The sequence below is a fragment of the Canis lupus genome, chromosome 7, assembly GCF_048164855.1.
Source record: "Canis lupus baileyi chromosome 7, mCanLup2.hap1, whole genome shotgun sequence".
NCBI lineage: Eukaryota > Metazoa > Chordata > Mammalia > Carnivora > Canidae > Canis > Canis lupus.
Window position 1 is genome coordinate 28,720,189 of NC_132844.1, and position 27,095 is coordinate 28,747,283.

General features: G+C 39.4%; 1 pseudogene; it reads left to right on the top strand.

The window, feature by feature from the left end:
• Positions 1–3,830: 3,830 nt before the first annotated feature.
• Positions 3,831–3,949, top strand: LOC140637459 (U4 spliceosomal RNA; annotated as a pseudogene).
• The last annotated feature ends 23,146 nt before the right edge of the window (positions 3,950–27,095 follow it).

Here is a 27,095-nt window from a genome sequence, read left to right on the forward strand (position 1 = left end):
GGGAGCCTGTTTTTCTCTCTCCTTCTGCTGCTGCTCCCTTTTGCTTGTCCACATTCTCTCTCTCTCTCTCTCTCTCACTCTCTCTTTCTCTCTCTCTGTCAAATAAACTAATTAAATCTTAAAAAAAAAAAAGAATAAGTGGTTCTGTCAAACCGTTTTAACTTGTAAGCCAAAATTTAACTCAAATGTTTGAAGAAAAAGGTTGTATGTTCATAAAATATCTCATGGGGCAGATATGAGTGATCTAATTTAATTCAGTATTTATTTCCATCAAATCTTATGACAATGAAATTCATGAAAACCGTAGGAGGGTGACATGTCATCCACTTCTGTCACAAGAGAAACAGATACTGTTTCATTTTCTTGTTGACATTTTCTTTTTTCACTGATTTAAGAAAAAAACCTTCCTCTCCCCCCAGTAATGTGGTCAAACTTTGTTTGGAAAGCTTCAGGGGAAGAAAGAGTTTATGAAGGATTTGGGGCAATCGGTCTAGAGGAACTTACTTCTTTTGGTGTTTGACATGATCGAGGCTTGCAGCATACAGGTATGATGCAAATCTGTGCATGTGCGGAGATTGTGTTCTACTGAGGGTTTGTTTGCTGAAATGGGGAAATTAAAACTTTGGGGAATTTTAAGAAATAATTTGTGAAATATAATTGTGACTAAGGTCTAGCTGATGTGGCTAAGGTCTTCTCTAGAGCAAGAATTACATTAATTTCTTTTACCTTGATTTGGCACAGTGATAGAGGCATTCAATAGATAATCCCACAGTTTTTAAATACTTGTAGTGCGAGGTATTTTGCCAGGCTCATGAGTAATCTGAAATGAAAGAGTCCAAATTACTACTGCACAAGGACACAGTCAGGTAGAGGGTGCTACAATAGGAACACAAAAACCACAGGGTAAGGTAGGAAGTGACAGGAAACTTAATTTTGAATGAAGTGCTAAAGGAGTTCAGATGGAAAAGATTATTTTTACCAAAGGCTGGGATATAGATCAAAGAATGTTTCACCAAGGAGGCAACATTTGAGATGGTCCCGAAAGGACCAGTAGAATCTAACAAATTCAGGATGTCTGGGTGGCTCAGCGGTTGAGCGTCTGCCTTTGGCTCAGGGCATGATCCTAGGGTCCAGGATTGAGTCCCACATGTGGCTCCTTGCAGGGAGTCTGCTTCTCCCTCTGCCTATGTCTCTGCATCTCTGTGTCTCTCATGAATAAATAAAAATAAAATATTTTTAAAAAGAGAATCTGACAAGTTTAATAGAATTTGATGGCATCAAAGGTATTATCGGAGGTAGACACATGGGTTTAGGGAAAAAGGAACAATTCTGTTTTGTTGCTACATGAGATAGTACAAGTAAGAAAGTAGTAAAAGAGAACTCGGAAAAGATAAGATGGGACCATACCAAAGATTGTTAAATGACAAGCTATCATTATTGCTAATTAAACCATCAACTTTTTATAATTTCCCCTACTCTGTGTTTAAAATAGGAATAGCTGCTATACAAAAATATGGAAGAATGAGCATTACATGGCCTATATGTGTATAGGAAATGAAATACAGTTCCCCTCAATTTTAATTCCTTTCCATTTTATAAATATTTTGGTTTTATTTATTTTTTAATATTCTGGTTTTAAAAATGCTTTGTTTATAACTATATTCAGTTATATTTATATTTAACTTTGTATTTACATTAGATTTATTTTTATGTGTCATTTACAATGGCATTAATTGGAAAGCTGGCTCAAATAGCAAAGTAGTTTTCCACTGATCTGCCTGCGGCTACCTTGATCAGGAACACCTGCCTGTGGTTCCTCTTCTTGATTGATCACAGTCTGCCAAGATCACAGAGATTTCCATGTCCTTTGTTTTCTTCCCCTAAGTTTTAAGCATTCAGGATTTCATGAGCTAGATATAGGAGCCCATTTTTAACATTAAACATCTAGGACATATATGGCCACTACTTAGGAAATCCCCTGGTGTTGACTTTCTCTGCCATATTCTCTCTAGTTCTAGTCTGTGGTAGGTGGAATTTGGTTTTCTAAATTCCTGACTCCTGGTATACACAGTCTTCTAGTTATTCCATAAAGCACTAATCTAGATGTCACTGTAAAAGAATTCTGCAGACGTAATTTAAGGTCACAAATCAGCTGACCCTAAGATGGAAAGATTGTCTGAGTGGGCATGACCTAATCATATTCATCCTTTAAATTTGGCTCTATAGGTAAGAAAGGAAGTCAGATTTAAAAAAAAAATTTATTTATTCATGATAGTCACACAGAATGAGAGAGAGAGGCAGAGACACAGGCAGAGGGAGAAGCAGGCTCCATGCACCGGGAGCCCGATGTGGGATTCGATCCCAGGTCTCCAGGATCGCGCCCTGGGCCAAAGGCAGGTGCCAAACCGCTGTGCCACCCAGGGATCCCAGGAAGTCAGATTTTAAATATGAGAGGAATTTGTGATGCTTGGGTGGCTCAGTTGGTTAAGCATCTGCTTTTGGGTCAGGTCGTGATTCCTGGGTTCTGGGATCAAGCCCCACATTGGGCTCCCTGCTTGGTGGGGAGTGTGCGTCTCCTTCTCCCTCTGCCTCCCACTCCCCCTACTTGCTCTCTCTCTCTCTCTCTCTAATAAATAAATAAAATCTTGAATAAGTAAATAAGAAAGGAATTTAATAAAGGAGAAAAAAATCTCAGTTGCTGAGATTTTTGAAAATAGAGGGTGTCATGTGGCATGGTTATAGGTGGCCCCTAGGACCTAAGTGAAGCCTCTGGCTGGTGGCCTGCAAGGGAAAAGGGGACCTATGTCCTACAAACCTGAATGAGCTTAGAAGAGAATTCTTCCCCAGAGACTCTAGAAATGAACTCAGTCTAGCCAATACTTTGATGTTAGCCTCTGAGATCCTGAGCTGAGAACCCAGCCACACTGTGCCTGGACTTCTGACCCAGAGGACTGTGAGATATGGGTGTTGTTTAATTCAATGGATGTTTAATGAAATGAGTATTGTCTAATTTGGGGGGCTTTTATTTTTAAATATACATTTTATTGAAGTATAATTAACATACAATGTTATATTAGTTTCGGGTGTACAATGTAATGATTCAACAATTCTATATTTTACTCATTGCTTCCCACAAGCATAGTCATCACCTGTCACCAAACAATGTTCTTACAATGTTATTGACCATATTCCCTATGCTGTATTTTTCATCCCTGTGACTTATTTAATTTATAAGTGGAAATTTGTATTTCTTAATCCCCCTAATCTATTTCTTTCATCCCCCACCCACCTTCCCTCTGGCAACAACCAGTCTGTTCTTCACATTAAAAAAAAAGGATTTTTTTTTTGTTTATTGTTTGTTTGTTCATTTGTTTTATTTTTTAGATGCCACATATAAGTAAAATCATATGGTATTTGTCTTTCTCTGTCCGACTTATTTCACTCAGCACAATATCCTTTAGATCCACCCATGTTGCAAATGGTAAGATCTCATCCTTTTGGGGCACTGGGTGGCTCAGTGGTTGAGCATCTGCCTTTGGGTCAAGTGTGATCCTGGGGTCCTGGGATCAAGTCCTGCATTGGGGTCCCCACGGGGAGCCTGCTTCTCCCTCTGCCTATGTCTCTGCCTCTGTCTGTGTGTATCTCTCATGAATGAATAAAATCTTTAAAAAAAACCCTCATCCTTTTTAATGGCTGAGTAATATTCCATCATGTATCTATACCAATCTTTTTTTATCCATTCATCTATCGATGAACACTCAGGTTGCTTCTATTATCTTGGCTATTGTAAATAATGCTGCAATAAACTCCTATAAAAATAGAAGTGCAAAAGCTTTGCGCAGTGGCAGTATCGTAGCCAACGAGGTTTATCCAAGGTGCAATTATTGCTAATTGAAAATAGAAGTGCAAATATTTTTTGAACTAGTATTTTTGTTTTCTTTGGGTAAATTACTGGATTGTACTGTAATTTCATTTTTAATTTTTTGAAGAACTTCTATACTGCGTTCCACAACGGTTGCACCAATATACATTCCCACCAACAATGCACAAGGGTTTTTTTCTCTCCACATCCTCTCCAACACTTGTTATTTCTTCTCTTATTGATTCTAGCCATTCTGACAGGTATAAAGTGATATCTCATTGTATTCTGACCTGTAGAACTGGGAACTAATAAATGGGTGTTGTTTTAAACTGCTTTATGGTTGGGATCCCTGGGTGGCGCAGCGGTTTGGCGCCTGCCTTTGGCCCAGGGCGCGATCCTGGAGACCCGGGATCGAATCCCACATCGGGCTCCCAGTGCATGGAGCCTGCTTCTCCCTCTGCCTATGTCTCTGCCTCTCTCTCTCTCTCTCCGTGACTATCATAAATAAATAAAAAATTTAAAAAAAAAAAAAAAAAAAAAAAAAAAAAAAAAAATAAACTGCTTTATGGTAATTTATTATGCAGAAAAGTGGCCCATTTCTCCTATATCTCCATCTTCTTCTCTACATTCAACACTGACTATTGCATGCAAATGGTAAGGCACGATTCTCAGAGAAAAACAACTTGCTTACAGAGATACGCATTTTTACTGGGAGTATTTTACTGGTATATTTTTCAACTAGTGCACCCCAGCAAGGTATACCCAGGTTTCTAAATTTTTCTTTTTTATCTCTTTTTTAAAAGTTAACAAATATTTTATGCATAAGAAAAAATCTAGGGCAGCCCAGGTGGCTCAGTGGTTTAGTGCCGCCTTCAGTCCAGGGCGTGATCCCGGAGACCCAGGATGGAGTCCCACGTTGGGCTCCCTGCATGGAGCCTGCTTCTCCCTCTGCCTGTGTCTCTGTCCCCCGCCCTTCTGTGTGTCTCTATGAATAAATAAATAAATAAATAAATAAATAAATAAATAAATAAATAAATCTTTTAAAAAAAAGAAAAAGTCTAGAGAACATAAGAAACCACTTTATACACATTATCAGGGTTAAGAAGTAAAATATTACTGACCCATATCGAACTCCTGTGTACTCTTACCCAGTCCTATTCTTACTTCAGAGATAATCACTATCTCAAATTTGTTGTTTCTCATTCCACATGTTTTTATACTTTTTAAAAACATTTATGTATCTATAAATAATATATAATAGTTTGCATGTCTTTTAATATAAGCATAAATGGCATCATACTGTCTGTGACTTTCTGCAAACTGTTTTGATTTTTTACTCAATTTTATGTTTTTGTTAACAGTTTTATTTTATTTGAGTACCTAATATTCCTGGATGAATACTAGACAGTCTCTCACCCAGAAATTTATGAAGACACTGAGAGGAATGACACATAGGCACCAACAGATACAACATAAAGTTTATTACTCACACAGAAAGGGTAAAAGAAGTCCTTAGGGAGAAGGGGTCAGATTCAGTCAGATGTGAATAATGAAACCAAAAGAAGTTTGGGTCCTTATGTCGGGTAGGAGATGAGACTAGGGAAGAGTTCTCTTTTTTTTTTTTTTTTTTTTTTTTTTACGATTTTATGCATTAATGTGAGTGAGTGTGAAGAAGTGGGAGAGTAGAGGAGAGGGGCCTACAACCCTGAGATCGTGACCTGAGCCAGAAGCAGACACTTAATTGGCTGAGACACCCAGTTGCTCCTAGGGAAGAGTTCTTTTGCACAGGCTGGGTCTGAGTTGCCCACTGGTGCCAGAGGGTGAGTGGTGTGCACTAGCTATCTTATCAAGGTTGCCCAGATGTGGGACGGACAAAGAAGGGTGAGGATCTAAGAGCTGTCAGTAGTCAACTATCAACAATAGAGAAAGCCTCGGGCATCTGGGTGGCTCAGTTGGTTGGGCATCTGACTCGATGTCAGCTGTGGTTGTGATCTCAGGGTCATGGGACTGAACCCTGCACCAAGCCCCTCGTTGGGCTCCACACTCAGCATAGAATATGCTTGTTGTTCTTCCTCTGCTCCTTCCCCCATTCATGTTCTCTCTCTAAAATAAACAAATGAATAAAGTCTAAAAAAAAATAGGATAAGACTCTTTCTTCCAGCAATGTTGGGAAATACAGTTCTAGTTAGCTCATTTTCACTATGTATTTTGTGATTAAAGCACTATAAGTTCCTCTATTAATAAATATTTAGTTTTTTCTTTTTTTTAATGATTGTTTATTTATTTATTTGAGAGAGAGGTAGGGAGAGAAAGCATGAGAAGGGGCAAGAGGCAGAAGGAGAAGGACAAGCGGACTCCCTATCTAGCAGGGAGCCAGATGTGGAGGTCTATCCCAGGACCCTGGGATGGTGACCTGAGCCAAAGGCAGACACTTAACCAACTGAGCCACCCAGGTACCCTGGTGTGTAATTTCTAAATCTTGTCTAAAACCATCCTTTCCTAACCCAGCGTCATAAAGACATTTTTCTATATTTTCTTCTAAAATTTTTTAAGTTTCTCTGTCAACATTTACATTTTTATTCACCTGAAACTTATTTTGGGGAAAAAAGAGATTTTTTATCTCAGTATGGAAAACTAGCTTTTCCCATCCTATTTCCACTCATTTGCGACGCCTCCTCTATAACATAACAAGCTTCCATATGGAGGTAGAACTATTTATAGGCCTTCTATCAATCTATTTGTTCTATCCCTGAGCTAGTGTTACTGTGTCTTAAACTATACTGTCCTAATTACTATAGGACAGAAGATGCATGATATTTTGAAGAGTGAATCCTCCTTGTTCTTCTTCAAAATCATTTTGGCAATTCCTGGTCCTTTGCTCATTGAAATGGACTTAAGGATAATACTGGTTAACTTTTATCAAAAAACCTTTGGACTTTGGATTTTAGGAGAACAGATGTCTTCATGTTATTGAGGTTTTCCATCTGTGTACATTGTGAACATTTGTTTCCTTAATATCTTTCAAGCCTTACACACTTGTTAAAAATTTCTATTTTTAGTTACCATTTGTGTTTTGTTGCTATTATAAATGACATTTTAAAAATCATTTGAACTATTTGTTACTGGTTTTTGGGAATGTAGTTGGTTTGCATAACCATTTATCTGTTTTTTTTTTAATATGTTTATGTAGAAAAGTATATAAGTTGAAAATAATGACAGTTTTGTGACTTTTTTGAATCCTTACATCCCCCTTAACTATATAATATTACTACAAACAATATAGTATATGATATAGTATATTACATGGGATATCAGTGTATATATACAGTTGGTGCTTAAACAACATGGATTTGAACTGCATGGGTCCACTTATGTGCAGATTTTTTCTACACTATAATACTGTTAACGTAGTTTCTCTTGCTTATGGTTATCTTAATATTTTCTTTTCTCTAGCTTTATTGTTAAGAATATAGTATATAATGCACATAACATACAAAATATGTGTTAATTGACTATGTATGTTATTGGTAATGCTTCCAGTCAACAGGTTATTAGTATGTAAGTTTCAAGGGAGTCATAAGTTACATGCAGATTTTCAATTACATGGGTGTCAACACCCCTAACCTCCATGTTGTTCAAGGGTCAACTGCATGTAGTATATGATACAGTATACCTATATATATGCGGTATTACTGTAGCTATATTATATAATAATTTGCCAGTTATATAATTATATATACTAATCATGTAATATACTTATATAATGTAGTTATAGTAACACCCTGACAGTCTTGCTAATAGATACTACAGGAAGAAAATATATCTAACCAATAAAGGGCTCTCTGTGATTATTTTCTAGTGATAAGCCTAAGAGCTGATTTAAGTAGCTACACTCAATAGTTCACTACTAGAATGAGGTCTGTAAATACATTCCAATATGAAACTGAATAGACTATTTATCAGGATCCATTAGCTCAGGCTCTGCACTTTAAGTCAGTTCTCCAGAAATGGTAATAATTTTGTGTTTAATCAATGAACTTTACTGCTAAGTGTTCCTCAGAACCAAAGACATAGTATTTAGTGTAAAAGGATAGTACATTAATCTGCTCAGACTTGCATAACAAAATACCACAGACTGGGTGAACAATGGAAATTTGTATTCCCACAGTTTTGGAGGGTAGAAGTCCTACATCCAGGTCCACATGGTCAGTTTCTGGTGAGGGCCCTCTCCCTGGCCTGTGGATGGCCACATTCTTGCTGCATCTTTGCACAGGGGAGAGTAAGCTCTAGCATCTCTTCTCATAAGCATGCTAATCTTTTCAGATCAGGGCCCCAGCCTTAAGATCTTAACTTCTAATTTAACATTTAACTTTTAATTACTTCCTTCCTCAAAATGCAGTCACATGGGGGTTAGGCCTTCCACAAATTTTAGGGGGATACACACATTCAGTATAACAGATAATTATTTCAATAACCATACTTAACTTACTTTTCAGGTTGATTGGTCATCTCCATTCCCTTTGTAAAAGGTGTACATACTTATGGCCTGACAACTGCCTGTGGCTAGAAGACTCCTGGCTAGTCTGGCCCCTACTACTATTCCTACATGTTGAGTGGTGAATGTCTTAAGAGTCAGCAGTGTTGATTCTCAAACTTGTTCATACCTGTTGAACCTGTTATTGTGATTATATGACTTAACAAACTAGCAAGTACAAGTGAGAAAAGAAAAAGTTACTGTTTCTATGAAAACTAAATTGTTAATTTATGGAAAAGATTCAATAATTTTAAATATTGTTGTGAAAATACCTGACAAGACATTTATAAAAGATTAGAAAACACTAACAGCCCAGGATTTGCACCGAGGTTGTTCCAGAAGTGGCTTTAGTTCTTATTCCACTTTTAAGAAACTGAGAGTGGATAATGTGACAAATGCATTAGGCACATTGTTTATGTAAACATGTGGTCATGGAATCCCTCAACTCAGCAGATTCAAAGAATAGATTTCAGTAAAGGCTCACAAACCATGTTCATTGACACGTTTTATGATAAAATGAAAAGGCATATTTTCATTATTTTAAACTGCTTTCGCAACCAACTGCTTTTCCTAATGATTCTAATAAAACTTCTCTTACACTCAGGCTATAGGCTAAAATGAGGCATAATTAGTACACTATTAACTGACATAGAGTCTAAGCCACAGACAGAATCCCAGTCTTCAGCACTGTCTCCTTTGTTTGCATATCAGAATGGCCAGCCACTATATAAATAGAGGAGGCATGTGTGTGCATCAACCATCAGAAGGCTGTGCTTGTCATTCATGCCATTAATTTTTTGAAGCAAGAAGGTAATGTGGTGAGTACACTAACAGAAACTGCTCCATAGAACCTCAGGACAAATAATCCCAGGGGGAAAAATCTCCTCTAGTATATTGTTTTTCCTTTAGCTGTAATGATTGAAAGGACCTTATTTTTGTAACCTTTGCACCTGTAGTGTGTCAAGCACAGCATGATGATAAATACCAACAGCACTTTAGAGGCACATAGTACCTTTCATCCAAGAAGTTCACGTTTTTCAAAAGATTCTTTTGTCCTCACAGCACTACAATGGGGTACATAGGAGCGAATTCACATTTTCATTTTCAAAAGAGACATCACACTTAAGGGAAGCTCAATTGTTTACTCAGATTCTCTTATGATTCATTCTATCAGTTCAATCTGTCTTCATCTCCTCCACTAGGCCCACAGATTCAGAAAATTCTCAGCATGCTCAGATTCACCAGGCTCTGCTTATGACCCTCCACGTGTTTGCTGCCTGTGTTCTCTCTTCAGAGACAATGCTAAACAGCTGTTGGAGATTGCATCTCGGCCAGTGTCCCTATTCCCATGCCACCCCAGCAGGACCTGCAGTTAATCCAAACAGGACAGAGGTTGTGGGAGTGGGGAGAGCCGCTTTAGCTCAAATCTGACAGGGCAATGATTGCCTTGAACTGCTAACTGGTAAAATATTTTGCTGACCATAATGTTTCCAGACTTGTCAGTGTTATCAGCATCACAGCGACAAATTCATTAAGTTGACTGAAAGGGCCCTTTGAATTCTCACCAGAATGGTCAGGTTGTATGTAATAGGGAATAATATGAATTTACGTTCATTAAGATTAATCTCTTGTGACTGGCTCCATTGGATTGTCTAACTGAAAATGACATGGGCTTACAGCAGGCATAATTAGAAGGAGGGGAAGATAGCACTGAGAACTTTCTAAACTGGTGTGAAGCCAGTGGTAGAACAAAAGATTCTTGGAGCTGGGATAAACATTGGAATCTATGTAGTCCAAGTGCTTATGTTATAGATTAAGAAATAACCAACACGTTTCTCATCAGGAACCCACTGGCATTTGGGTGGGACAGTTCTTTGCTCTGAGGGACCATTCCCACACATTGCAGGATGTTTAGCATCCTTGGAACCTGTCCACTAAATTCCAGTCACCCCTATAGTCCTTATGACAACCAAAAGCCCCCACAAACTTCCCAGTGTGAGGGAGTCATACCTCTCCCTATTGAAAACCTCTGAGCCAAAGCTCTCAGAAACAACCAGGAAGCATGTGGTAATACAAATGATTCACTGATAACACTCTTTAAAATTTAATAAGCATGAGAATCAACCAGAAATCTGGTTAAAAATGACCAGAATTCAGACCCTGAATTCAATAGGTCTGGAATGGAGCTAAGATTCTGCATTTCTAACCACCTCATAGGTGATCCCAGGATCATTAATTCCTGGATCCCACTTTGAGTAGCAAGGAACCAGGGACCTAATTAAGAGGATGTCTAAACTGTCTTGGTGTCCTTACTGGTTCATTTCCCACCCAGAATTGTGGCTAAGGAATGCCACAAAAGGGTACCTGTTCTTTGTATGGGTTTCTCCCATCCAAATACTAACCAGGTCAGGCCCTGCTTAGCTTCCAAGATCAGACAAGTATCAGAAACATTCAGGGTGTATGGCTGCAGACTGTATGGGCTTTTCAGGAGATCTGCTCTGGGGCTTTGTCTCAGAGACTCTAGTTTGCTCCTGCTCCTGGGTGACCTGATGGCAGATTGTCTGCCACTCTGCAGAGCAGCCATCAGATTGCCTTTTTGTTTCCAGAGCTTGACTTTGTGTAAGACCATACCTTATAATCACATGTCCTCATCCATCCAGCTGCAGCTCCTGGTAGCCCATATGAAATAAAAACCAAGGCCCCTGCTTACTGAGTTGGCAAAGGAGGATGGGGCCTGGGAGAGCCTCTGAGCTGTCACTTACCTTGGTGACAGAGCTGGCCAGAGCCAGTATTTCCTAACTCCCTGCTCAGAGATCCTCCCCAGTGGCCTATGTCCTTGTTTCCTTCTAATCCTATCATTACATGAAACTATGTGTCACACAGTACCTACTTAATTTACCAGGAACTGCCACCCATTGCAGTAAGAGTTTACCAGTCACCTTCCTGGTTGAAGCTCAATGTAGGGAAACACTCTTGCAACGTGTAGCAAATGATATACTGAAAAATAAGTTCCTCCAGGCATGGTTGTCATTCCCCACACCCCCACTCCTACCACGTCTCTGCATCAAAGGGCAATCAACATGGCATATTAGAGAAAATGGCATGGAGAAAACATTTGTAAGTCATATCTTATAAAGGATTGACACCCAGAATATGTAAGGAATTCCAGCAACTCAACAACAAAGAAATCAACAACTCAATTTGAAAATGGGCAAAGGTCTTGAATAGATATTTCTCAAAAGATATACAAATGGCCAACAAGCACATGAAAAGATGCTGCTAGCAAACCATTAAGGTCATACAAATCAGAACTGCAATGAGTTCCCACCTCACACCCATGAGGATGACAACTGTGTTAGTTTGCTGAGGCTGCCATAACAAAATGTCACAGCCTGGGTGGCTTAGACAGCAGAAATGTATTTTCTCACAGTTTTGGAGGCTGGAAGTCCCCAGGGGTGGGCAGGTTTTCTTTCTTCTAAGGCCTCTTCTCTTGGCTTGCAGGTGGCAGCCTTTTCACTGTGTGCTCACATGGCCTTTCTTCTGTGTGCACACATCCCTGGAATAACCTAATCTCCTCTTATAAGGATGCTAGTCAGATCGGATTAGGGCTAACCCTTATGGCCTCATTTTAATTTAATTACCCTGTAAAGGCCTTATCTAAAAATACAGCTACATTGTGATTTACTGGGAGTTGGAACTTAAACATATGAATTTTAGGAGGACATAATTCAGTCAATAAACAGCTACTATCAGAAAAACAGAAAGTAACAAGTATTGGTGAGGATGTAGGGAAATTGGAGCCCTTGTGCACAGCTGATAAAAATATAAAATGATGAAAGTGCTGTGGGAAGCAGTATGGCAGTCTTCAAAAAATTGAAAATAGAATTATCCTAGGACTCGAGCAAGTCCATTTCTGGGTATATATCCCAAAGAATTGAAAGCATGACCTTAAAGAGATACTTGTACACACACATTCACAGTAGCACTATTCACAATAGTCAAAAGGTAGAAGCTGCCCAAGTGTCCAATGAGGGATGAATGGACAAAGAAAATGTGGTATATATGCAGTGGAATATTATTTGGTCTTAAAAAACATTATTCAGAAAGAAATTCTGACACATGTTACAACATGGATGAAACTTGAGGACATTATGCCAGTCACAGAAAAGATACATGCTGTATAATTCCATTTATATAAGGCAGTCAAATTCCTAGCTACAGAAACTAAAGTGTAGTTGCCAGGGGTGGGGGCGGGGCACAGACTGAGCATGTATATGGGTATAGAGTTTCAAGTCTACACGTTGAAAAGAGTTCTGGAGAGTGGCTGCACAACATTGTGGATGTACTTAATACTGTTGAAATGTACACTGGTTAAGATGGTAAATTTTATGTAGTGTATTTTACTTCAGTTAAAAATAAAACAAAAAATAGTTATGGGGGTGATGGATGAGGAAAGCCATCGGAAAATGGGTGAGGGGGTGCCTGGCTGTCTCAGTTGGTGGAGCATGCAATCCTTGATCTCAGGGTTATGAGTGCAAGTCACACATTGGGTATAGAGATTACTTAAAAATAAAAAATATCTTTTGAAAAAAGAGGGGCACCTGGGTGGCACAGTCAGCTAAGCATCCAACTCTTGGTTTTGGCTCAGGTCATGTTCTCAGGGTCGTGAGGTCCAGCCCCACATCGGACTCCATGCTCAGTGTAGAGTATGCTTGAGATTCTCTCTCCCTGTCCCTCTGCCACTCCTGCTCACTCTCTCTCTCTCTCTCTCTCTCTCTTTCTCTCTCTCCCCTTAAATAAATAAGTAAATCTTCTAAAAAATAAAAAGAAAATGGTTGAGGAGCTAAATAAGTGGATGAATGCAAATGAGAAAGTGGAAAATTTTAAATCCTTATAAAACTGTTTCATTACTAAATGGAGATGTTTTAAACTCCTAAATTCTGCTAATACAAATATATCTGTTCTTTTTTGATTACCCAGAAATCTGCTGCAAGGCAGGAATGGACTTCGTTAATCTTGACCTCTTCCCCAGGCTTTACTCAGCAGGCCAGGCAGCATAATGCCTAGAATTAGACACTGCATTTGATGAGCAGTGACAAAGAAGCATCCCTAGGGGCTCCCGAGCTTCTCTAGCTACTGCTGCACATCTGCATGATTCTCTTTGGGAGCTACTAGCACAGGATCCTAAAGAGCTTTGTCCAGCTGTACTTAAATTAGTAATGAGAATAGCACAGAGATGTCAGCTTGCAAGCTATTCAGTCTGGAGATGGTTACACTGGTGGTGGTTGTTAATACAGTAGGTCATACCTCTAATGCTATAAATATATTTGTTGCCTGACAAGCCATCAACTTTGACATCCACCAGAAACTAAAGTCATTGCTTGTGTAAGGCCATGAGGAAGTAGGAAATACAAAACCCTTACAAAATTGTTTTGCATTCTAATTAGACAAATTTTTCACTTGGATTTGGCTGATATTCATACCACCTGCCATTAACCCATACCATATTATGGACACTCTGTAATCTTCTCTAAGATATAAATAAGAGAGTATGGAATTCGCTTTAATTGAATATTATTAACTTTTAATTAATTAATTAATTGAAATTTATAGATATGATCAGTAAGGTGTTTCTTTCTTTTTTCTAAAGATTTATTTATTTATTTATGATAGACATAGAGAGAGAGACAGAGGCAGAGACACAGGAGGAGGGAGAAGCAGGCTCCATGCCGGGAGCCCGACGTGGGACTGGATCCCGGGACTCCAGGATTGCTCCCTGGGCCAAAGGCAGGCGCCAAACCGCTGAGCCACCCAGGGATCCCCAGTAAGGGTGTTTCTTAGTTACAAAGTTATTTTATAAAATCACAATAAATGCTAGCATTTATGGAGAGTCTAAAAGAGATGACCAAGCTCAGAATGAGGAAAAGAGAAATTTATTTAAATGACAAAAACTTGAGTTCCTACTACACCCATATAGTTGTTGCTATGTTTTAAAACAGTTATTCCCATTACTTTAAATGTTCATTAGCAATTTAGTGTCGATAAAGATTAATTCCATTTAGCAGAATAAAATTTTTATCAAAAATACAAAACCCAATTCAATCACTGATCTTTAAGAGAGACAAATAAATATGCTTGACCACATACAGATAACAGTAACTATAATGGAAGGGTCTAGAATCATTTTATGTGATAACTGATTAATGAACTTAAGAATGGTAACTTAGAGAAAATATGAGAGATACAGGATTTCTATTTTAAAATATTTGCAGAATTACTGGGTAAAAGATAGTTATATTTAGGGCACCTGGGCGGTTAAGCATCCAACTCTTGATTCAGCTCAGGTCATGATCTCAGAGTCAGGAAATGGAGCCCTGTATTGGGCTCCACACTCAGTGGGGAGTCTGCTTGGGATTCACTCTATCCCTGTGCTCCTCTCTCCACTCGCACACTCTCTCTTATGCTCTCTCACTCTCTCAAAATAAATAAATAAATACATCTTTAAATTTAAATAAAATGTAAGTTATATTACCATGGCACCAGTGGGTAGAAATATGACCACTGGATAATAAAAAGGAGAGTGTTTTTATTAAGTGTTTTAGTATCTTGGTTGATAGAAAGCTAAAAGTTCCTATGGCCAGGAGAATTTGTAAGTCATATACTTACATCTGCAAAATGTAATTTTGTTTTTTTTTTAAGTCTATCAGATTTTATCTAAAGCCTCCAATTGCAGGGGAAAAGACATTTTAGGGTAAATGAGGTCAGTTCAAGATCCCCAGAAGGGGGCCTTTTTCTCTCCAGAAGCACACCAAGGTGCAAAGAGCACGGGCTTAGAAAGTGACAAGCTGGCTGTGCAAAACTGCCCTATATGACAGCTGCTGGTGGAACAGGAAAGCCAGATGGGCAGGGTCTGGGGACATTTATCCACACAATCTTTCTTCTTCTCTAATGTCCCTCTTGCTTCCAGAGGACTATTATATATTCAGAGGATGGGAGGAATTGGGTCACTTATTCATTCAGATCCTTCTTGAAGAATTCGACATTTTGCAGTGTTGTTTTATTTGAAGCCACTTGTTTTATTTGAGGCAATGGAAGCTTCAGACTGCATTTCTAGTGGCCATATGGGTGAGAGTCATGGGGTGAGAGGGATGAGAGGAGAGGCTTTCACGTACAGCAATAGCATTTCACCTTACTACCATTTATAGATGTTTAGCATTGCCGAACATTGCTCTAAGCACTTGACATTTAATACTCATAACAGAGAAAGAGATATACATTTTAACTGCATTTTATAGAGGCTGAAAGTGAAGTCTGCAAGATTTACATCTCCAATAACAGTTTAAAAGAATAAGAACTGATATCTGAAACCATAATTGATCCAAAGCCTGTGAGTTATTATTTTTAGTTCTCATCTGTGCCAACCACTGCTGTGTGTATCAGGAATACATCAGCTTTAAGCCACCACTGTGCTACCTTAGAATAGAGTGAGTCAGAAAATTGATAATTTTGTTTACCAGAGGCGTTCAGACAAGACTAGAAGACCATGTTGCTGAGATAGTTTCTATTGGACAGTAATCTATAGCATTCATTTCAAATCAATAGAACATAAACCTTGAAGAAAATAATTATTGGGGAAGCCCAGGTGGCTCAGCGGTTTAGCTCTACCTTCGGCCTGGGGTGTGATCCTGGAGATGTGGGATCGAGTCCCACGTCGGGCTCCCTGCATGGGGCCTGCTTCTCCCTCTGCCTGTGTCTCTGCCTGTCTCTGTGTCTCTCATGAATAAGTAAAGTCTTTAAAACAAAAGAAAATAATTATTTATTCCAACCACCCCAGGAATTAAAAAAGCATAATTTTTCCCTTCTAATTCCACAAAATGCTTGTTAAACTTTGGGTGCACCATAATATTTATGGTTAGCCTGCCACAGAAACTGGATGTGGTTATGCTGAGGCTGAACCCAAAGCCAAGGAGAAAGATACCCTTCCCAAGGAACATCTTCAATATGTGAATGGTGTTGATGGAACTCTAGAGTGGTTGGACCTGCTGTTGGACTGTGTACAACCTCATAAAAAGAATTGGGACATATGAGCGATGGGGATTAGGCATAAGCAAACCATGCCAGAACTGCCTACTGGTTGTGAGAGGCCCGACCTGACACACTTTGGGGACATGTCATGAAAGGCATGCTTCAATCACACAGTAATCCTGAATGACACCATGAGCCATAGCCTCAGATGGGCCATTGGAGCAATTCTGTTTGGAGCTCTTCTGCTCCACCCTCCTATTTCCAGAAGTGAGGGATGGCTCAGACTCATTGCATTTACTACCCTTGATGCATAATAACACAGGAATGCATCAGGAGATAATGACTGGCATTTCTGCTCTCTGCCTTTATACCAGGGAGTACACTGTTTTAATTATTAGCATGTGGAGGACTGTCAACTTGCAAAACTGATATATGCTTTGAGGATTACAACACCATAAAACCTAATGGTAAAGTCTCTCTCCTTTCCCTCATGATATTTTTTAATATGTCTATGGGTACATTTAACATAAAGCATACCACATGCACATTTGCAAGACATAGTAACAACTACTATTAAATGTAATAAATAACATTGACAACTGATTTGCTTCATCTGCCCATTTGACTAAAATGTTCCCATTTTGTGTTCTGTTTTGTGTTCCTCAAATCCTAAAGGGAATGTTTAAATAGATGACTCCTAAATGTAACTTCGCGAGCTTGAACACTTACCTGAATCCTAGATTCATATATGCAGTGCCTGATTGACATTTCCTTTAAAGTTAACTCTTGCCCACTTCCCCAAATCTATTTTTCCCCAATATTTCCCTCAAGACATAAATCTAAGTGTTCTCCTTGATTTCTCCTTTCCCTGCAATTAATCTATTCATAAATCAGTTCCCCTCTCAAATATATCCTTAATCTATTTGTGTCTTTTTTGCTCTCTGCTGCTGCCATCATCCCAGCCTAGTACAAACTACCATCACATATGCTCCAGGTTTTTCTAACACCTTCAAAATTGCTCTTCTACTTCTACTCTTGCTCCCTACCATTCTTTTTTCACAACCAAAACTATTGAAGAAAATAAATATAACATAATATGAAATGTTCTCATGATCACCCCCTACTTAAAATCTTTCATGAGTTTCCATTATACTTAGTATAAATCAAAACTCCTCACCACTCCCTGTAAGATCCTATATAACCTGGCTTTCCTCCAGCCACATTTCAGATCATTCATTATGCTCCAGTACTTCCTTCTTTTCTGTAAACCCACCAAAACTATTTTCACATCAGGGCATTTGCACATGTGCCCTCTGTCCAGAATGCTCTTTCCTCAGTTCTTTGTATGACCTTAGGACCACTCAGGTCTCAATTTAAATGCCTGCTCAGAGGGGTTCCCTGATTCTCAGAGAGGTTCTCCTTCGGTCCATCACACTCTATCACATTACCCTGTATGGATTATCCTATAGCAATTTCCTATAAAATGTTTCAACTAAATTGGACTTGTTTATTAACATTTATCTGTCTCCTACTATTAAAAAATGAACCCTCTAAGGGTAGTGATCTGTTTATCTTATTCACCAATGTATTCTCAGTGCCTGGGACAGAACCTAATATACAGTAAGCACACAATAAATATTTGTTGAAAGATCCGGATTTTCCGTGGAGCACAAAGCATGTTTCAAGGCAAGATATCTAGGTGGGGTACAGAGTCCATTTGCTTACTTATGATAAAAGGTGCAACCCAAAGATTCAGAGGCCACCTAGTTTGTTTTTCCAATAAATTCCTCTCTCAGTCTCATTAATATAAATTAAATGTCTGCCTCTTGAACATTAGTGATAATAGACATTGCAAGTTCATTGAGTCTGACTCCTGCTTTTCACAAAATACATAATCTGGACTATTAGGTATTTTTAAAATAGTGAAAAATTAACACCTATCAGGTTATTCTTTGGGAACACTAGTGTCATGGGAGAAACTTTATATTAATTCTTACGGTCACTGACAAAGACTCTTTCCTTGACTAAACTTTTGTTACACTCCTCTGAGTCCTTCCTAACCTGGCCTCAACCTTTGCTTCTAGAGAACTTATACCTTTCAGCACAAATGACTTCACCTACCTCCCACACTAAGACTTAAACAAACACAAATATAGTTTTTATCAGCTTAAATCTATGTTCCTAGCATAAGTACCTGAGTCTCCTCAAAATGCTATGCCTGAGAAAACTCAACATTGCTGAAAGAATTTATAGTCAGATGAAATCTGACTATAGACCCCTGACCACTCTTTCCTCGGAGCATTGACTTTAGAAAACATGATTGTTAATCTTTTCTCTGTCTTTGGGATTGTATATTCTACAATCCAGGAATGCCTTTCTCAAGAATATAGGACCATCCTCTTGAAATGTTATCATCAAGGATAGGAATAGGAGCCTAAATTTGACACCCGTTAGCAGACACAGATGGGTTCACCACATTGGCCACCCACCCCCCAACACACAGTATCCTTCAGTACTTTTTTTGTTTTTAACACACCCAGAACTTAAAAGCCTCCTGCTTTCTGTTTTGCAGAATTTACCTACTTTACCTCAGTTCTATACTGAAATCTCTTTCCCATGCTGCAGTAGCTCAGGTAAAATCTGTCTTGCCACTTTTTTTTTTTTTAAGATTTATTTATTTATTTATTCATGATAGTCATAGAGAGAGAAGAAAGAGAGAGAGAGGCAGAGACACAGGCAGAGGGAGAAGCAGGCTCCATGCAAGGAGCCGGATGCAGGACTTGATCCCGGCACTCCGGGATCGTGCCCTGGGCCAAAGGCAGGCGCCAAACCACTGAGCCACCCAGGGATCCCCTGTCTTGCCACTTTTAATAATGTATTGTCCCAGTTCTGGAGGCTTGAAGTCCAAAATCAAGATAAGGCAGAGCTGTTTTCCTTTGGAAACCCATAAGGGAAACGCTTCCTCTTCCTCACTTCTTGTGGTTTGCCAGCAATCTTTGGCCTGAAATGGTGTAACTCTAGTATCTGCCTTTGTCATTAGATAGCATTTTCCCCGTGAATCTCTCTGTCTTCACATGACCATCTTCTTGCAAGGACATGGGTCATATTGGATCAGAGGATCCACCCTATTCCAGTATGACCTCATCTTAATTAATTGCATCTGCAATGACCCTATTTCCCAATAAGATCATAAGCTGAGGCACTGGTGATTGGGACTTCAATGTATCTTTTTGAGGGGCAACACAATTCAATCCATAATAATTTCTTTTTATTCCAAAAGTATAACAAGGAAATAAAATAAGAAATATGAGTGCTAAATATTGAATTTATATAGTATTTCAGCTGACTTTTAATAGCAGATTTTATGTTTGCAATGAAATGGATATGCTTTCTAATAATGTATAGTCCCTTCAGGGCTTTTTTCCTCTTCCAAATTGATTTTAATTTATTTTTTATTGGTGTTCAATTTGCCAACATATAGAATAACACCCAGTGCTCATCCCATCAAGTGCCCACCTCAGTGCCCATCACCCAGTCACCCCCACTCCCCATCCACCTCCCTCTCCACCTCCCCTTGTTTGTTTCCCAGAGTTAGGAGTCTCTCATGTTCTGTCTCCCTTTCTGATATTTCCCACTCATTTTTTCTCCTTTTCCCTTCATTCCCCTTCACTATTTTTTATATTCCCCAAATGAATGAGACCATATAATGTTTGTCCTTCTCCGATTGACTTATTTCATTCAACATAATACCCTCCAGTTCTATCCACGTCGAAGCAAATGGTGGGTATTTGTTGTTTCTAATGGCTGAGTAATATTCCATTGTATACATAGATCACATCTTCTTTATCCATTCATCTTTCGATGGATACCGAGGCTCCTTCCACAGTTTCGCTATTGTGGACATTGCTGCTATAAACATCGGGGTGCACATGTCCCGGCGTTTCACTGCATCTGTATCTTTGGGTAAATCCCCAGCAGTGCAATTGCTGGGTCGTAGGGCAGATCTAGGAAACTCCACACAGTTTTCCAGAGTGGCAGCACCAGTTCACATTCCCACAACAGTGCAAGAGGGTTCGTTCCCCTTTCTCCGCATCCTCTCCAACATTTGTTGTTTCCTGCCTTATTAATTTTCCCCATTCTCACTGGTGTGAGGTGGTATCTCATTGTGGTTTTGATTCGTATTTCCCTGATGGCCAGTGATGCGGAGCATTTTCTCATGTGCTTATTGGCCACGTCTATGTCTTCCTCTGTGATATTTCTGTTCATGTCTTTTGCATGATTGGATTGCTTTTAATGAAGCCATGGGCAGCAGAATATGCAACATGACTTAGAACATAGCATAGCAGGACGTAAATAGGAAGATAATTTTCCCGATGTCTCAGGGAAAGAGGTGATCTGTATTTCTTTATAAACACTAAAGATGTAACTCTTCACAACATTCTCCAGGAGCTGGAGCCCAAGAGAACACACTGGGGACCCATGTCATCTGAGGGGATGTCAGAGGCAGTCTCTAGGGAGAAGTAGGGTGTTTCCTCATGACTAGCAGAGGCTACAGTAGCCCCTGCCTCTGCCATGAATGTCAGGCAGTGACAAGCAGCAGTGAGGGGACAGAGGAAATGGCAGCAATGCCTGGTAGCTCTTTTAGCATCTTCATCACAAATATTCGGTAGGATCCAGTTGGGGGCATTGTCACTGGGGCCAGAGAAGCAGAGGGAGCCTTCTCCTTCATGGGGCAGAGAGTGTACCTCTATGCATGAAAATGGAGAGGAAGTGCAATGAGGAGCAAGGAGTGTGGGAACACAGGGCTCTCACAGTCTTGGTGACCTCAGCTGGGCCACAGCTGGGCATCATGAGCAGGTTAAACCCAGCCACTTTCAGGAGGAGGATGTGGGGCCTTGTCACTGACAGGTTTTGGAAGTTTAGGTTCCTATCCGTTTCAAAGTTTTTCCCTACCAACTTAGCATTCCAGGAAATTTCTGAGCTGGAGTAGAAGGTCTGGTTGAAAGTGCTTTTGCAACCAATTTAGTACTGCTGCTGTAGGTCAGGACTCTCTTGCTTTTGATATCTGTAATCCTTGTGACCAGCATAGTTTTGTTGGAGCTAAACACTGTGGTGCCATTTTTTGTGGCACACTGGCTTAAGAATCAGAGCAATGAGTAGGCAGATAGAGGTGTTACAGGTTTTAAGGCCTCTCAGCTGGTACATGGGGATTCCAGATTCTGGATATCCACATGCCCTGTCACCTTAAAACAGATGTGGTCAGTCAGTTTAGTGTCTGACTCTTGATTTCAACTCAGGTCATAATCTCAGGGAATCTGCTTCTCTCCCTCTTCTTATCTCTCTGCCCTTCCCCTGCTCACAAGTGCTCACTCTCTCTCTTTATCGCTCTCTCTCCCTCAAGTAAATAAATAATCTTTTTTAAAAAGCAAGAACATTTTTATATCACTCAAAAATTTATGACAGTTGAAATTATATTTGAAAATGCTATCAGTTCATTTTTTTAAAAAAAAATATTTTATTTATTTAGAGAGAACAAGAGAGAGTGCACAAGCAGAAGGAGGAGCAGAGGGAGAGGGAGAAGCAGACTCTCCAGCTGAGCAGGGAGCCCAACAGGGGGCTTGATCCCCAGACCTTGGGATCATGACCTGAGCCAAAGGCAGATACAACTGACTGAGTCACCCAGATGCCCAATCAGCTTATTTTTTAAATTGACAAATGTAATAGTAAATTTCTTACAGAGAATGGATTTTGAATCCAACCAAATTTTCTCTTCTGTTTTAAAGATTTATTTATTTATTTTAGAGAAAGAGGGAGAGAGAGACAGATCAGGTGGGAGGGGCAGAGGAAGACGGAGAGAGAATCTCAAGCCAACTCCCAGCTGAGCATGAAGCCTGACTTGGGGGCCCCATCTCATAACCCCACAATCATGACCTGAGCTGAAATCAGGAGTTGGTTGCTTAACCAGATGAGCCTCTCAAGAACCACTCAAATTTTCTCTTGATGAACAAGTATATAGTAAGGATAGTCATCCTGCAACTACCTTAGTGACTACTCAAAGTGTAGTTGATGCTATATATTTGAAGACAGAATTTGGTCCTCTGATTGCTGCTCCAATAGGAGGGAATTACTTCTAATTTTCCTCCCACCACCAGCTCTATCTTTTGCTATATACAACCCCTTTTGGCCTTGTCAACCCAAATAAAGTGATAAACTGAGGCAAGCTCAAAAGTGTCAGAAAGATAAGTTTTCAGAAAATAGCAGAGGAATTGCAACTCAGGACATGTACGTAGTAAAAGTAAGCTGCAGGCAAGTCCCTTGAGGATTTGGGGAGGACTGTATTTATGGGCAAGGAATATAAAGAGAAGAGAGCTCAGTTAGAGTCTGGGAAAATCAAAAACAAGTGGAGACCAGCGTTGAAAATTCCTGAGCAGACAGACAAACCAGTTCAGTTATAGAGACAAAGCTCAAGTCAGCCTGTTTTGTGAGACCAGCCTGATCTGGGTCATTTCTTGTTCATGCCTCTTGTAGCCAAAACTAAGACTTCCTAAGGTTGACATGAGGCAGCCCCTGACCAACTTCTTGTCATTTAAGAAAATGCCAATATTATCCATTTTCTGTGAATCAGGCGTTTACCAGAAATCAGTCTTCCAGTACTTCAGTTTTATTTTCCTGAGGACACTGAGATTTTTCCTGTTTTATATCCTCCAGTTCTGTGTTAGACTGAAATTCTTTCTCGGGCTACTAGAATTGATGTGCAGCTTGGCCTCTACCAGAACAACTCAATAGAGCAGTGAGTTCCATGTGTGGTGGGAGGGAGAGAGGCACACTTTCTGATCCACTCTTCTTATGTGGCCCTCATAGGGGCACAGAATAAAAACGTTTTCAGTGGTGGCTATCAGTGAGGAGGTCCTGTACTTCCAGGCCCTGCCTGGGTAAAGCAATCAATGTTTCTTTGCTTCCTGTCTATTGGGAAGCTCTAAGGTAAAAGAAGTTGAGTCCTTTAAAAGGCAACTGGGGAAGCCATGGAAAAAATGAAAGAGAGTGATGTCTGGGAATCGAGTAAGGTGTAGTTGCAAAGTCAAGAGCTGATGATACTCTGGGTAGACAGGCATTGAAAAGTTTTTACAAAGAGGTTGGGGAAGAGGGAGACCTTAGTAGGAGTAGTGTTAGTCAAGTGGTAGGAACCCAAGCACAAATTTGCCATGGTTTAGTGAGAAGTGGGCACAATAGAGGTACACAACTTTTGTTGAAGCTTATTGCCTCAAGGTGTCTCTAAGCTTCCTGGATTTTTGTTTTGTATTGTCTTGGTAAAATGGGCAAAGAGTAAAACCCACCCGAATGGATTGTTAAAAGGATTAAAAGAATTGACATGAAAACTTTCTAAAAGTTATAAAGCACCTGAAATTTATAAATATATCTGTATATTGTTAAGTATTTTTAGTTCTACAGAAAGTCTGTGATTCCTTCCCTGCCATCCCCAACACCCCCATGAGGCATCACTTTTCAAATCTGGTCAAAAAAAAAGTAGTGAATCAGAAGCAAGAGCTGGATGAAGCCAACATTTCTTGATTTTCTGTAGTGCTTAAATGGTTATGGAAGTAAAGGCCCTATAATGCCCATAAGAAAAGAAAGAAAATCACCCCAAAGCCTATCTCTCAACAAACCATCAAATTTATTCTCTGAGAAGAAAATATTTTTTATTAATAGTGATTCAAATTTGGCAAAATGCTGTAAAGGGGCACCTGGTGGCTCAGTTCGTTGAGTATCTAACTCTTACTTTTGGCTCAGATCATGGTATCAGGGTCATGAGATCAAGCCCCATGTCAGGCTCCACACTCAGCTGGGAGTCTGCTTGAGATACTCTCTCTCCCTCTCCCTCTGCCCCTCTGCCGTTCATGCTTTCTCTCTCCAAAAATAAACAGAACTTTCAAAATGCTGAAAAGAAGCCAAAAGACATGATAATTAATTCCCTGAAATTTTCAGAAAATATAAATTCTAGGCAAAATATTTTTTAGATATGTGTGTATATATGTGTGTGTGTGTGTGTGTGTGTGTGTGTGTAATAATACATATATTCAGTAATCTACTGAGGGTCTTGGAACATATCCTTCATGGATAAGTGGGGGCACCACTGTAGATTGCTGGAAGTTTCCCCCAGTGAACCCAGATCTACCATTTTAAGCCTATGTGAGATTTAAGCCTATGATGAAATGATGTCAGGCCCAGCTACATGTAATTGCGATTCTCTATCCTTAAATCCTGGATTTGGATCTACCTTTGAAATCAAACCATTTCACTTCAGCCGTATAACTCTGATTACAACTATGTAGACCATTTAATAGTTGGTTTATCTTAAGAAAACATCAAAACTATTTTCAGTATAATGAGACAGTATTTTTTTAAAAATATTTTATTTATTTATTCATGAGAAACACAAAGAGAGAGAGAGAGACAGAGACACAGGCAGAGGGAGAAGCAGGCTCCATGCAGGGTGCCCAATATGGGACTCAATCCCGGGACTCCAGGATCATGCCCCAAGTCAAAGGCAGGCGCTAAACTGCTGAGCCACCCAGGTGTCCCAATAAGACAGTATTTTGAATGACTATTTCCAACTTTTTGAAAACTTATGTTAAAGCAAAAATTGCACTAAAGTTAAGTAGGCAAAAAAGACTTTATTCAAGGCTGTTGCAATAGGGGAGAGGATATGTCAGAACTAACTGGGAACTTAACTTCACTCAGGCAGAAAGGCAGGGCTTTTAAAGGGCTGGGCTGAAGTAGTGGAAAAGTACTGGGAAATACTGGGGGGAAGCCATAGGCCATCAGTGTTTGCTAATTGGCTTTATCCAAAGGAATAATAAGCTCCTATCTTTATGACAGGAGATAGTTTTGTAACCTGGAGCAAGGGCCCCAGGGAAGTTAGGCTCCAAGACCCTCCCACAGGAACTGAAAGACAGGAGTGCTATCTCCTTTGATGATTACATTTCAAAGAGATGGGTCCCAAGTCATTGTGAAAGATATTTCTGGGCTGTAAAACCAGCAAGATGCTTTTAAAAGACTCCATATATCCCAAAGCTTCAAACAAATGATTTACAATTACCAGTTTTCCGAAGAAAATGACCTAAGAAAAAGGAAGTCAGGGGCCCCAGTGTAAGGAAGAAGCCTGTCTAAAGATTAGTCAGGTGGAGGGGAAAGATTAAGGCCATCTTTGTTGTTGGTCACATAATAATTTTCATTTAATATTGAAATAATTTTTGCTCAATCTTACTCAGTTGAATGGCAAGCTCTATTTTTTGTTTTCTGCAATGAAAATGCCGTCTCTTTTGATTTTTGCAAACTTAAAATTAGCACCGCCCAATAGAACATTCTGTGATGAGGGGAATGTTCTATTCTGTCCAATCCAAGAGCCACTAGCCACATGTACCTACTGAGTGCTTGAAACATAGTTAGTGACCCTTTGGAACCAAATTTTTAATTTTAATTGATTAAATTTGAATAATCACATGTGGCTAGTGGCTGCCATATTGGACAATGCAGCCTCCAAATCTATCTCACTATCATTTTATCTGAAGAAAAATTGTTACTACTATTGGGACACCTGGGTGACTCAATCAGTTAAGTGTCTGCCTTCGGCTCAGGTCGTGATCCCAGAGTTCTGGGATCTAGCCCCCCACTAAGACCCTATCAGCCCTCCATTGAGCCCTAACATCGGGGACTCCCTGCTCAGTGGAGAGCCTGTTTCTCCCTCTCCCTCTGCCTGCTGCTCCCCCTGCTTGTGCTCTCCCTCTCTCTGTCAAATAAATAAATAAATTTTTAAAAAGAATATTTTAAACAAAATAAAATAAAAATTGCTACTACCATATGTTGTATCTATGACCGGGGTCATTCTTCAAGGAGGAGCTATCAGTGGAGCATGGGAATACTTATATTCACTTTGCAGGATGGTGGTGAGAATCAAGTGAGATATTGTATGTAAAGCGTCTACCAAAATGCCTTCTACAAAATAGATACCCAACAATGTTAGTTTCCTTTTCAGTCTCCTTCAGAGGGGCACATAATCCATGTGGCCTGGTCTTTACAATTTAGAACACAATGAACAGTAGGGCCACGGTTACATGGATGTTTAGGAACAGATGTGTTAATGTTTCCTTGTCACAAGGCACAGATGCTCTTGCTCTTTTGTGATATACAGGAAGTTAGTTAATCTTAGACACAATCACCTTTATACTGACTCAAATAAAAATGCCAAATTTTAAAATCAGAAATTGCAAGCATTTAGGTTACTCTCAATATTAATTTAATATTAATAATCTATTGATGATATTATGGCACTCCTTCCCATGGAAGAGTTAAAATAAACAAAAGCTATGTAAAGATTAAATGAGAACATGCATCCTCTGAAGATTCCTCTGATCTAAAGATGTGAATTTATATTGTATAAAAATATGTGTGTGTGTGTGTTTTTAAAAGAACTTTTCTACTGACAGTGAATTATATATTTAGAAATGTGGGGTACACAAAGGAGGAGAGAAAAAAATAGCATATATAATAGAGGAAAGAGAATAATTTTGACAAATGTGTTTCAGCAGAATATGAGGATCTTAACATACTGAAATTAACTTTAACTGCTGTAGCCTAAGACATCAAGAATTCCACATTATTAAGCTATAGATACAC